Source organism: Lithobates pipiens, unplaced genomic scaffold (assembly GCF_037356315.1).
Source record: "Lithobates pipiens isolate NorthernLeopardFrog02 unplaced genomic scaffold, aLitPip1_a1.2 Scaffold_8, whole genome shotgun sequence".
Taxonomy (NCBI): Eukaryota; Metazoa; Chordata; class Amphibia; order Anura; family Ranidae; genus Lithobates; species Lithobates pipiens.
Genome location: NW_027507903.1, coordinates 330,131,404 through 330,146,208, shown reverse-complemented (window position 1 = coordinate 330,146,208; position 14,805 = coordinate 330,131,404). Strand labels below are relative to the sequence as shown.

Here is a 14,805-nt window from a genome sequence, read left to right as displayed (position 1 = left end):
GCGCGTGTGTGTGAGCATGCTTGTGTGTGTGTGTGAGCATGCTTGTGTGTGCGTGTGTGTGTGTGTGAGCATGCTTGTGTGTGCGTGTGTGTGAGCATGCTTGTGTGTGCGTGTGCGTGCGCGTGCGTGTGCGTGTGCGTGTGCGTGTGTGTGTGTGTGTGTGTGTGTGTGTGTGTGTGTGTGTGTGTGTGTGTGTGTGTGTGTGTGTGTGTGTGTGTGTGTGAGAGCATGTGTGTGTGTGTGTGTGAGCATGCTTGTGTGTGCGTGTGTGTGTGAGCATGCTTGTGTGTGCGTGTGTGTGTGAGCATGCTTGTGTGTGTGTGTGAGCATGCTTCTATGTGCGTGTGTGTGTGAGCATGCTTCTATGTGCGTGTGTGTGTGAGCATGCTTGTATGTGCGTGTGTGTGTGAGCATGCTTGTATGTGCGTGTGTGAGTGTGAGCATGCTTGTATGTGCGTGTGTGAGTGTGAGCATGCTTGTATGTGCATGTGCATGTGTTTATCAGTGGCGGTGCATCCAAAAGGGTGCACAGGTTCCACCCCCTCTATGACCAATGGATAGATTCATGCATAGCATAGCATGAATCTATCCATGGCCACCGCTGTCACCCCGAAATTTAGGTGTCTGGCCCCTTTTCGGGTGCTGGGTGCCTGAATTAGAGCGGCGGGGGGTGTTTTTGCAGCACCTGATTAAAGCCATGGGCTCTAATAGGCTTCAAAATAGGTGAACTGCGAGCACCATGCTTGACGCTCACAGTCCACCCAGGTGTGTTAGAAAAGTGAATTAATATTCACTTTCCTAACACTGAACCGCCTCTCCACCAATCAGGTGTGCGGGTCTGTTACCCATCACCCGATTGGCTGAAACGATAGACACAGCTATTGGACGCCCATCAGGAGGAGAGGACGGGAGATGAGGATGGCAGGAGATGCATGGAGGACCCCGCTCATGGCCGTTACCCGCTGCCCCACCAAGACAGGGTAAGTGGCGGGCAGACAGCGAGCGGGCGGTGGGGATTTACAGTGGCAGCATTTGATGGGCACAGTGGCGGCATTTGATGGGCACAGCGGCGGCATTTGATGGGCACAGCGGCAGAGTTTGATGGGCACAGTAGTGACATTTGATGGGCACAGCGGCTGTAATTGATGTTTTTTAAATCGGTTCCTTTATATGCGGCCACCCACTTGGGACTGGGCCCTGGTGTTCCACCATCGGGCTCAGAGAAAAGAGCCCTGTCCGGAGGTCGGGGCAGGGGGGGGGGGGGCGCGCCATGGTTTCCTGCATCGGGGCCCTGAAGGTTCTAGTTACGCCACTGGTAGGGACTGATGTGAATGTACAATGTATATGTAAAGCACTGCGTAAATTGACAGCACTATATAAGTACCTAAAATAAATAAGCTGAAAAAAAAAGTTGTATCTTAAGTAATGTTGACAGACGACAAGTCAATATGTCGTCCCCCCCCCCATCTCTCTTTTTGGTTTGAATAGTAAGTTGGTACGTGTAGTATTTTTTTATCTTGGATTTATTTCAGATTCAAGATAAACAGAAATATGCCGTGATAGCGCCATAAAAATATATCCTTGCTGTAATCATACACTCTGTAGCTGGAAAAAATGTTGTTAGACAGAAGTACACTGTCCAAACTTGTTTTATTGCAAATATTACACCAGTTATTTAAGAATATTTCCCTGTTTCGCGTGTTTATGAATCAGTGAATCCTTATAGACATTAATGCTACAGTCACAACTTCCTTTTGGGAATCACGCCAATCATCTGAATGGGTTGCGAAGAGTTAAAAGGGCTGTGCATGTAAGTTACGAGGTTCAAGCAAACTATGTGGGAGTTTTCAATGCAGCAACAGCTTCAGGAACAAAGCTGGTTTGTCTCTTGAGAAGTCGTCTATTGCAATGAAAAGGTTAGTTATTGAATCAAAACGAATTTGGTGTTCAGACTGACACACAGTAATTGGCGCAGCAACATTAAATGTGAATTTGCACTCTCAGGATGAATTCACTCTAAGATGTGTTAGGATGTATTGATCAAAGAGTAACAGAATTTTATGTTAGGTGAATATGACCCAATGGAGTGTAAAGCTTCAGTACGGTACATTTTGTTTCTAGGACTGAACGTCATAACATTTTACTTATGGCTGCCAATAATAGAAACGAATTACATTAAATAAGCAATATTATTTGACATGTATTGAAAAAGATCCCTGTCTATATCAAAAGACTGTAACAACGCTGAATGTATCAAAGGTAAAAATATGTAATCTTTTTGTATATGGAGTCTGGGACAGCTAACCTGTGAGTGAGTATACAACGTAATCTAGAATGTCTTTACCCATTGTATTTTCATTACCTGGTAGAAAATGCCTCTTCACACAGGAATATGAGTTATAAGGATAAGATTCCAGTGTTATGTTTACTTTAGAGTAGGTTTATAATCTTGTTAAAGTAGATGTACCTAGCCAGATTTTTGTTTACACAAATTTTCTATTTAACCACTTAAGCCCTGGACCATTTAGCTGGCTAAAGTCCAGAGCACTTTTTGCGATTTGGCACTGCGTCACTTTAACTGACAATTACGCGGTCGTGCGACTTGGCTCCCAAACAAAATTGATGTCCTTTTTTTCCCCATAAATAGAGCTTTCTTTTGGTGGTATTTGATCACCCCTGCTGTTTTTATTTTTTGCGCTATAAACAAAAAAAGAGCGACAATTTTGAAAAATAATCATTATTTTTTACATTTTGCTATAATAAATATATCCCAAAAATGTATAAACAAAATAATTTTTTCCTCAGTTTAGGCCGATACTTATTCTTCTATATATTTTTGGTAAAACAAAATCGCAATAAGCGTTTATTGGTTGGTTTGCACAATAGCATTTACAAAATAGGGAATAGTTTTATGGCATTTTTATTAATAATTATTTTAATAGTAATGGCGGCGATCAGCGATTTTTATTTTTATTTTTTATCATGACTGTGACATTGCGGCAGACATATCGGACATTTTTGACAAATTTTTGGGACCATTGTCATTTATACAGCAATCAGTGCTATACAAATGCACTGATTCCTGTGTAAATGACACTGGCAGTGAAGGGGTTAACCACTAAGGGACAGTGTAGGGGTTAAGTGTGCCCTGGGGAGTGTTTCTAACTGTGGGGGGGCGTGGCTATGTGTGACACGTCACTGATCTTTGCTCCTGATTACAGGGAGCAGAGATCAGTGACACTGTCACTAGGCAGAACAAGGAGATGCTTGTTTACTTTAGCATCTTCCCTGTCCTTCTTCTCTGTGAGGCGATCGCAGGTATCCCCGTGGTGATCGAGTCCACGGGACCCACGACCTGACTCACAGAGGTCCCGGCTGGCGCGCATGTGATGGCAAGGCGGCAAGGTACGCCCATTTTCCCAGCCGTGCCATTCTGCCGATGTACATCGGCGTGCGCCGGTCGGGACCGGTTAATAACTACTGTATCTATTGGAATATACCTTGAAAATCGAGTGAAAATAATGTGTGCGTGTTATATGCCAATACTGCAATTTGGGCTGCCTAGGAGGGAACAGGGAGGGGGGTGTCCTCAGATTACATACAGCAAGAATTTCCTGTTTACTCAGCGCCCTCTGTAATAGGAAGTCCCGCCTCCTGGGCTGGCATTGGACCAGTGTTCTGTCTATCATAGAAGCTGATCCAGGAGGCGGGATTTTGTATTAAAGAGGCTGCAGAGTAAACAGGAGATTCTTGCTGTAGGCAATCTGATGGCGCTCGTCCCGCCCCCTCCTTGTCCCCTCCCTGTCCCCTCTGAGGCAGCAGTAATCTGAGGTGAAGCTGCAGATGGGCATTGATCAGGCTGCATTCATGGCAATGGTGTGGTTGCATATGGGCATTGATCAGGCTGCATTGATGGGCAATTGTGAGGCTGTAGATGGGCATTGATCAGGCTGCAATAATGGGCAGTTGTGAGGCTGCAGATGGGCATAGATCAAGCTGCATTGATGGGAAATTGGGAGACTGCAGATGGCATTGATCAGGCTGCAGGTGGGCAACGGTGAGGCTTCACCCTTATTTTGCTTCCAAGTACTTTATTTAAAACTTTAGTTTTGTTTCCTGAAACTTCCCTCCTAAAATGATTGTGCATGTTATACGCCTGTGTGTGTTATGTGCCGATAAATACAGTATTTATAATTGCCTGTGGAGTGGCTATTGATAAAGAAACTCACAAAATTAGTGTAGTAATTAGAGACCACTAACATGCCATGTTTCCCACTACATCCAGAAATTCAGGATGCCTTCACACCTGTTGATAACATTGTTGTGTTTTTGTGGTAACATGCAGTCAAAATTCTGTACAGGTTTTACCAAAACGCATACATTGTAGCATGTGTGGTGTGTTGTGGTGTCATTCCTTTCAAGCTTTAAAAAAAATTCTACAGGGTTATTTTTTATTCCATTGCTGTGTGTCAGGTCACCTTGAGGCGAGGTGACAGATGCACACCGTAGGGATCAGGAGTGCACCGCAAGGTTGTGGACCCTACGGCTGACTGCTGCGGACGGGAGACAGGTCCCACCGGGGTTAGAGCATAAGATTCCCTGGGGCACGGAGTCTAAGAGCCAGCAGGTGTTCACCAGAGCCTCGAGTCGTGAGGATGGACTTGGCTGCAACTGGCTCCAGGTCGCGACCCCCAGGGTCCCCCAGCTCACAACCACAGTAACCAACAGGAGGATAAGGATGGTGAGGGACAAAGCCAAGGTCGGGGCCACAAGCAGACAGAAATAGTCAGGGACACGCCAAAAGGTCAGGATCACAGGCAAACAGGGATAGTCAAGACACGCCAAAGTCGGTAACGGAATAACAGAAGAGCACACGGCAGGTAACAGGAAGCCAAACACACAAAGGAATACACAATGGTTAATCAGCACTGATGGCCTGCAGTGCACAGGTTAATATAGGGCTCCCTGATAGGGCCTGGGGTGGAGCCATGCTTAGAGGAGAGGTTATAAAAACCACCAGGTGGAAGTGGCTGGCCTCTTAGTCTGAACACATGAGGGGAGGTAAGCAAACACAGGAAGATCACTGCATAACCATGACACTGTGTGTTAGCAGCCTGTTCTTAAAGTGTAACATCCTCCCTAAGGGGAAGGTCCACTTTTCTGCCTCCCCCCCCCCCCTCCTGCTTAACTTTTGACCACTTTGTTTGGGGGGGGGGGGGGGGTGGAGCAGGCAAGTGGTTTTGACAGATATCCGCTTGTGCCCAGATCGCCTAAGCGATCCGTGCAGAAGTTTGGCCTCCCCTTCCGTGCCCATAGCCCCTTGGGACATATCACAAGTGCCATAAAGCTGTGGGACCATTACCAGGATACAGCATGCCTCACACATGCATAGTGGGAAGTTGGCTGTGAAGCCGCAAGGAGTCACAGCCAACTTCCCACACTTATCATGGTGGTGCCACAGACCTGAAGACCAGTAAAGGACTGGCCTGGGTGAGGACAAAGCTTGATCCCTAGACAAGTAAGTGTCCTTTTATTAAAAGTCAGCAGCTACAGTATTTCAGTATTTGTACCTGCTGACTTTAAAAAAAAAAAAATGGAGGGGCTTATGAACCTCTTTAACGAGTTGGCTGCCATAAAGCAACATTTGTTAAAGTGGTTGTAACAGCAGAAGGATTTTTACCTTCATGCATCCTATGCATGAAGATAAAAAGGATGCATGAAGGTAAAAACTTTCTGTGTACTGTTCCCCCCACAGCCCCCCTAATACTCACCTAAGCCCCCTCTCGGACACACCACAAAGGAGTACACTGAGGTTAACAAATACAACGCTGACACTGTTTGGAAGACTGGAACACTTGATCTGTTGATGGCCCTTAAGTACTGGTTTTGTAAAACACACCCATATCTGGCATTCACAGATTTTGCAAACATATTAGCAGGATTGCCAACTCATCCCTTTTTCTGATATATCTAAGTTATAGAATTTACATAGATTTAGGAAGTTTCTTACAGTACCTGCCTTAAAAACAGAGTGCATCGTTTTTTTCTGTCACTCACTTAAAAGAAGGAGTTTGCATCCCAGCACACTAGAGCGTTTTTCATTAGTCTGCAAAAATGTTGCCAATTTTGGTTAATACATACAGGAAACATGAGCTAATAGAATTTACATATACTGTATTGCCAGCCATACACGGTTCGAATTTTGAAATCATTTTCTTTCGAAAATCGTATCAAAGAATTTTCATACGAATATCGCAGGGGGCTGCAGCAACGGCCGGTTTTCGTGCGGCAATCAAATTTGAGGAATCGGACATGTTGGAAAGGTTTTTAAAAACAAATGATTTTTTAATCAATGATGGGAGAATCGCGCGAGAAATGTAATAAGAAAATAAAATGCGCATGTGCAAGAAAAGAAAATTTACGGAGAGAAAAGAAGATTCCCGGCCACGAAAATTATTTTCTGTAGCAACATGAGGTGGAATTGAAGGCTTGGTAGCAGAGCCGTCTTTAAGGCAGGGCAAAAGGGGCAGCTGCCCTGGGCCCTGTCATTGTTATGGGGCCCAAACCAGCTGCCTCATACTTGCCAACTATCCCAGTTTAAATTCCTTTGTCCCATGCTGTGTTCCGATATCTCAGTGTGATGTGCTGGTACTATTGCTGCCCTGCTCTGCCCTATTGTTGTTTACAGATGACTCACCTGCAGACCCTGTGTTTACATGTAAATAACCGTCATTCATATGTAAATAGCAGCGGCATTCATAAGTAAACAGCTGTGGCTGGTGGCATTGATATGTAAATAAAGGCTGCATTCATATGTATATCATGCCCCCTGCAGTGAGGAGATGATGTGCTGTAACCTCTAGCAACCAGTCAGTGAGCAATATTACTGTACAGTAATCTCTATCAACCAATTAACATGCAGAAATCATTTGCTGTAGCTTCTAGCAACTAATCAGTGAGCTGTAATGTGTCCTGTAACCTCTAGCAATCAGTCAGTAAGCAGTAATGATATGCTGTAACAGCTGGCAACCAATCCCAATTGCTGCCTGATCTGATACAGTAAATCGATTTTAAGTCTAGCTGCTATTTATTGTATGTCTCAGAGCAGGTGGAGGGTGGAATAGCATTGGGGGGTGGGGGGGCCCAAGAATTTTTTTTGCCCAGGGTCCAATCAATATTAAAGACGGCCCTGCTTGGTAGGCCAAAGTTTGAAAATCAATGGTGGCATCATTGGATCACAAAAAAAAAAAAAAAAACTTTCTGATTTTCAAATGAAAATTTGTTCGAAATTTGACCATGTATGGCCTGCTTATGTTTATTTGATTATCACAGAAATTGATTCCCTTTACCGCGCTCACAATCAATTTAAATGTGGCTTCTCTGGGTTACTCCACTTTGCACATATACACTGTCTTACTACATACATCTAACAATGTTAGCAGCTGCTCCAGATCAACTAAAATGTTGGTAATCTTGCACTGAATCTGGAGTCTAGTCTTCTGTATAGAGCACCTATTAGCAATCATAAGTCTTACACATCTGTGGAACATTTCCACAGTTTTATAATCTAAGGATATATCAGTTCAAGCTTCTGATTTTATTTTTTAGCTATTTCAGAAAAAATGGAGCCCCACCCACCACTGTGTTTAATGGTGTACAAAAACAAATAATGTAAAGAATCATTACATGTATGAGATGTGGTAATGAAAAGCCATCTTTGTGAAGAAATCAAAAACTGTCCACATTTTTATTTTATTTCCTGTTGTACAAAATAGCTGAACCCAGAAATATAGTAATTTGGTATAACATTTTTGATGGCCAGTGGATGTATCCCCAGCAGTCTGCATCAAAACCCCTTGTATTTCTTTACTATATTGTAAAATATAATTCTTTTAATAAAAATATCATCTTAAAAACAACCCTTGTGTCATATTTAGAGAGCACAGCTTTTGATATACTGGCATTAAGTATGAGAAAAAATTGCCTCTTATTAGCCACATTTTATTGTATGTATTTTATAATCTTTTCTCACAAAAAAACACACAAAAAATGGAAAAAAAGAGTACTCAGGGAACAGTAACCCCCCCAAAAGAAAAACAGGAATTTAATACACTTAACTTCTGCAGACACCCTAAAAACACCCCTTAACCACTTTCAGACCGGACCAATTTGCTGGTCAAAGACCAGACCACTTTTTGCGATTCGGCACTGCGTCGCTTTAACTGACAATTGCGCGGTCGTGCGACGTGGCTCCCAAACAAAATTGACGTCCTTTTTTTCCCACAAATAGAGCTTTCTTTTGGTGGTATTTTATCACCCCTGCGGTTTTTACTTTTTGCGCTATAAACAAAAATAGAGCGACAATTTTGAAAAAAAAACGCATTATTTTTTACTTTTTGTTATAATAAATATCCCCCAAAAATATATAAAAAAAACATTTTTTTCCCTCAGTTTAGGCCGATACGTATTCTTCTACATATTTTTGGTAAAAAAATTGCAATAAGCGATTATTGATTGGTTTGCGCAAAAGTTATAGCGTTTACAAAATAGGGATAGTTTTATAGCATTTTTATTAATAATTTTTTATTATTATTTTTTTACTAGTAATGGCGGCGATCAGCGATTTTTATTGTGACTGCGACATTGTGGAGGACCCATCGGACATTTTTGACACATTTTTGGGACCATTGTCATTTATACAGTAATCACTGCTATATAAATGCAGTGATTCCTGTGTAAATGACACTGGCAGTGAAGGGGTTAACCAGTGGGTGGCAGTGTAGGGGTTAAGTGTTCCTAGGGGTGTGTTACTAACTGTGGGGGGGTTGGGCTTTAATTTAGTGAACACTGATCTCTGCTCCAATCACATGGAGCAGAGATCAGCGTCATTAGTTGCTAGGCAGAATGGAGAAATGCTGTTTACTCGGCATTTCCTCCATTCGGCCGCTCCGTGAGACGATCGTGGGGATGCCCGCGGCGATCAAGTCCGCGGGTCCCGCGACCGGACTCACGGGGGTCCCGACCAGCGCGGGAGCACGCCGCCGGCGGCGCGCTCCCGATGGCAGGGCGGCATTGAATATTGGACGTACCTGTACGCCAATATGCCTGCCCATGCCATTCTGTCGACGTACATTGTCGTGCGCTGGTCGGGAAGTGGTTAAATACAGAAAAAAGAAAAGTATTTATTTAAGCAAATTTTGCTTAAGCAGGTCATTGAGTAAATTTAAGAGTTTCTGTTTGGGTGAAATTTTGCTGACTTCAAAACCAGCTTCTCTGAAATTACTCAATTTCTCCCTAGTTGGCATATAAAAGTACATTAATGCATGCCTTTTATGCTGACAGCAGTTGCTAATTATGATGTATTATGATGTATTGAAGGTAATTCCCTAAAACCCTTTTGAATTCTATTGAAGTTGGTACATAGATAATGGATAGCCAGTCCTGCGTGCCAATTTAGGTCAAAATTTCAGGTTAAGGCATGAATTCCATATAACTGATATCACTGAAATTCTCATAAAACCTGGTCTTGATTCAAATATTTTAACATGTTACATTCTACAAATGAAATTAAGGTTGTGTTAAAATTTTTATATGGATAAAATAAAATATACCTTTTTCACACATGCTAAAATCTGCACCTTTTTCCTAGAAACCCACCACCCAACAAATAGTAAGATTTTTTTCACAAAAATATAGGCATCAAATAAATAGATACCAAACTTGGCACGCTTTAAAATTGTACACTGTCATGAAATGATGTTAAATGGCATGGTGTGGTACAATTACAGGTTTTTTTTTTACAGCAGCCTGAATCATTAGACATGACAGCTAACTGCTGAAAAAAAAATACCAAGCTCACAGCAGCTGCTTGCTTTAGCCCCTTGAATATGAAGGGATTTATAAATTTACCTTGGTAAACAAGGGGCTAAAGTGTATCCAAACCCAAGAACCAGAATGTGAAATATTGTAATATATTGCACTAGTCCAAACATGCAGTGGCTGCAATCATTTTATTGTCCAGCCTTTTTTTTTTAATGTGGGGATCCTGCAAGTTACACTCCAAAATACAAGGAGAAGGTACCCCACTATGTAGTCTAGAAAAACAAAATAATGTGGTTTCTGGTGGCCATATAAGGCACCATTTTGCCGTTCTGTCAAATATGTAGAGTGAATAGAAAATCAATTCTATGTGTACCCTATTTGCCAGTTGTTTGAAAAATGTAGATCAAAATGTGCTCACCTTTTTAGTTGGCTATAACATTAGAATTTGACATATATTTATTTAGTGCTGGATGTTAGAAAGCCAATGGCACCACATCCCTAAGGCAGCAAAAATGTTGTAGAAAGGGAAAATGGGACTTTTAAGGTGCCAAGATATAGACCACATGAATGATATAGACAACATGAATATCAAAAATATCAAAATGCATTTAAACATAATTAAAATCATCATAATATCATCATACAATATCCATGTGATAAAGATAGCAGTCACTCCTTGCTCTACATGTTTTTTGCCATAATGATGGCTTCCTCGGGAGACCCTTGAAGAATACTGCATGTACAATCACTATGAATTTAGAATAACGTATTAGAAACATAAACAACTGATTAAAAAATAAAAAATGCATGTAATAATCAACATATATCTAAAAAATGCATAGGCTGAGAATTGACCTGAATAATCATGAATATATTATGCAATCAAAAACTATGGCTCAAATGTCAGAAGGATGTTTATATAAAGGAGATATTTGGGGAAGCCACAGAAGAGGACAAAAGGATTCCAAAACAAAAATTCTGTCCAAGAAGAGGATATACTATAAATAAACTGTTATAAGGACCAAACCAACATATAATAATGTGACTAATATGCTTGATCTACCGGTATATCCAACGCCACTAGGTCATTGGTTACTGGTAAACTAGCATTGATCCCTAAGGATTTTGTCCCTTTTTCCTCAGGTATCAGGTAAACTTTCCAAAGAGGAATTATCAGGCTGTCATCAATACTAAATGATATAAACATAAAGAGTAGGAAAGAGAAAGATTCTTCACATATCCTGACCAAAAGTAACACACTATATATAGATTAATCTGAGAATGGTTACAAGACTCAAATTCAATTACCTACAAGCACTCAATATTCAACATGCCTCTCCTCTCCAGTCACAGACCGCAGTGATGACAGCAGCATATGGGCTCCCTTTATGTTCCTCCACCTCTTGGGCATCCAATGGCGTGGCTGGAGGCGCCGATGCCAGAGAAAAGCCACTGTGCATGCGCGAGCCACAATGGAAATGTCATCATTCACAAGTGCAATGAATCAACTACGCCATCTTGGAATATCTGCCCATAACAGGGAGCAACTTGGGCTAAAAGGAAGCCCTCGGCCGCTCATTCCCGCATATTACTCTACAATAAAATATCAAGAAAGACTGATGACTGAATGTTTGTAACTGACAGCGGCAATTAGAAATGGCATTTTATATATATATATATATATATATATATATATATATATATATATATATATATATATAAAAAGATAATACTAGCAATTCATCAATATATATCTGAGAATAATCGTATTACAACAGCGCTTCATGAAGAGTCCTTAACAGAAGCAACAATGTACAAGAGATCACTAGAAAGTTCTTATTGTGCAGATAGGGTGTTTACAGTGATCTACTCAGCGTTACAAGGTGATCAAAGTGCTGTCAACCTTCATTCCACCATAAACCGGGAGTGCTTCACCACATGCGATGCGTGCCCCCTAAGGGGTTAAACTCACCAGAAACTGCTGGTATAATAGGCCTTTAAGGAGTATTCCTTTCTTTTGGTATAGAAAACTTCCTATATGTCACCTCAGCGTTGCAGTCCCAAACAGTCCTCCCAGTTTATCATAAAAGTAAAACAAAGTGTGCACATAGCATAATACTGTTTTATTTTTGAAAGGTTCACAGACAAACACTAAAATCCCATTTAGATAACTGCGTACATTGTATAAAAATTCGTCAGCATTTTAAAGTATGTACTTCACCGAATTTTCAGATCTCCCAGTCATCCACCAGTGTTCCGCTGTATACACTGGGCATAACTTCCTGGTCTGTGGTCAGCGGTGGAGCGCACACCTCACTTCCGGTAGCGTCGTGTAGGCCACGCCCTCAAGGGCGTGGCCTACACGACGCTACCGGAAGTGAGGTGTATACAGCGGAACACTGGTGGATGACTGGGAGATCTGAAAATTCGGTGAAGTACATACTTTAAAATGCTGACGAATTTTTATACAATGTACGCAGTTATCTAAATGGGATTTTAGTGTTTGTCTGTGAACCTTTCAAAAATAAAACAGTATTATGCTATGTGCACACTTTGTTTTACTTTTATGATAAACTGGGAGGACTGTTTGGGACTGCAACGCTGAGGTGACATATAGGAAGTTTTCTATACCAAAAGAAAGGAATACTCCTTAAAGGCCTATTATACCAGCAGTTTCTGGTGAGTTTAACCCCTTAGGGGGCACGCATCGCATGTGGTGAAGCACTCCCGGTTTATGGTGGAATGAAGGTTGACAGCACTTTGATCACCTTGTAACGCTGAGTAGATCACTGTAAACACCCTATCTGCACAATAAGAACTTTCTAGTGATCTCTTGTACATTGTTGCTTCTGTTAAGGACTCTTCATGAAGCGCTGTTGTAATACGATTATTCTCAGATATATATTGATGAATTGCTAGTATTATCTTTTTTTATATAATTTTATTGTTCTTAACGGCTGCTATTTCTGTCCACATTGCTGACTGTTAAAACACTCAGCAGTTATCATTTTATTTGTATTTGTGATTGGTTTTATTATTATTATATATGCAGTGATCTCCATATAGAAGAACCTTTTGTATGTACGGGTGTACTTGTACCATATAGGTGTGTGCATATATATATATATATAATTTTAGAGGTGTGTGAAGGTCCCAGTTTGGCGCTGAGAGGTATACGATAGGCCGGCATTAAAATATACCTTTAGTTTTTCTTTTTGGTGATATATATATATATATATATATATATATATATATATATATATATATATAAAATCATAATCTTTGTAAAAATTGTATTTAGCACAGACCAGTGGCAGCTGGTGCTTTATTCTCTGGGGGAGCAGCAAAAAAAACACCTGTCCCCCCCATCCAGGCCATGGGCAACTTTGGCAGTTTCCCCCTGCATCTCCTTCTCTGCGCTTCCCCCCTGCTCCCGGCCAATACAATCGCTTCTCCTCTCGGCCAATCAGGTCTTAAGACCCGCTTACTGATTGGCCAGGGACGAGAAGCAGGAAGACAATAGCGAATATTTATTCACTATTGTTACACAACTGGGTGGACTCAGGCCGCAGTGCTCTGCACTCCGAGCCCACCTTTTTTTTTTTTTGCTTAAAAAAAATGGAATCCATGCGTCCGGCGCCCTGCATGTAGATTAGGAGCCAGGCCCCTGGATGAGGGTGCACCCCTAATGGAGCGGTCGCTACTGGTACAGATAATTTCAGTATTTTTTTTCTGTGCCAGTCGGCATATTGGATGATCTTACAGTATATCTGTTTCATAGGTTATTTAAATTTTCTGAATGTAACAGTTAGAATCTGTTTCGAGTTTTGTTTGTTTCTGTGCATATTGTGGAAATATTTTTTCTAAGTTACTGTAGTTCCACCAGGACAGAAAATAAAGGAAAATATCCCCTAGTGGACCGAGAGACAGTAACAAAGAGAACTTTTAGATCTTCTCCATTTCTATAAAACCTAAAGAGATTACAATGCTCCAAAACGTAAAGGATTCAAACAAAAGCAATTTCCCATGTTGGATATATAATCCTCTTTATTTTCTGATCCCACAAACTCCTAGACTATATGGCTAATATGTGCAGACACAGAACAATCATGCTTATATGAGTTGTTAGACAAATCCGATTCTAAAACCATTAGCCTTAACAAGGATTTGCCCGCTCTTTGTCTGGAAGGGTGTTCCACAAGATTTTAGAGCGTGTTTGTAGGAGTTTGTATCCATTCAGCCACAAGGGCATTTGTGAGGTCAAGTACTGATGTTAGATGAGAACACCTGACTTTCAATCTGCATTAGAATTCACCCCAATGGTGTTCAGTAGGGTTGAGATCAGGACTCTGTGCAAGACACTATAGTTCCTCCATCCAAACATGTTAGAGCATGTCGTATATGAACATGACTTTATGCTGTAGTATCATTTGATTTCAAATGTTAACACTGAACTCAAAAGTTTTGGGGCTGTCGACATAATTTGGTGATGTTGCAAATGTATGAATATTTTGGATGGACTTGACTGGGACAGTGGAAAGCAGTAGTAGTATTAGATGGTCAAGTTATTAAGATCGTTTACAGTTTTGAAATAATAAAAACATCCAGCCCTGGCTGGAGTCCATTGTTAATTTTAATCTAGCTGATATCTTTCATACTAAGAATGGAATGTTTAACTTCCACTCCGTACTACTGCTGTTTCAACATGTTTTCGTGTGCATCTTCTGTTTTTTTTTTTTTCTAATACTTTTTTTCTTTGATTTCATGTGAGTTGACATCTGGAAATCATTTGAAACAGAAATGTATTTACCATGTATTTTAATTATGTGTGCATGTTGTGTGTATAAACATTTATAATAGGTGTGGTACATAATTGCCTGTTAGGCATACACTGAGTGCTCTCAGTTACAACAAAGAGTAGGTGAAGTAAATACAGTTTTAATCCTATTGGTTTATAGTGCTAGACTAAAGCCCCATACACAC

At 41.1% G+C, this 14,805-nt stretch overlaps 1 protein-coding gene across 1 annotated transcript in view; it reads left to right on the top strand.

Annotated features, from left to right (window-relative positions):
• The first annotated feature begins 1,781 nt into the window (after positions 1 to 1,781).
• Positions 1,782 to 14,805, top strand: part of SH3RF2 (SH3 domain containing ring finger 2) — a 192,160-nt gene continuing 179,136 nt past the window's right edge. Inside the window, exon 1 of the mRNA XM_077473005.1 lies at positions 1,782 to 1,916. The gene's annotated coding sequence lies outside the window, so the exon portion shown is untranslated. The remainder of the gene's footprint in view (positions 1,917 to 14,805) is intronic.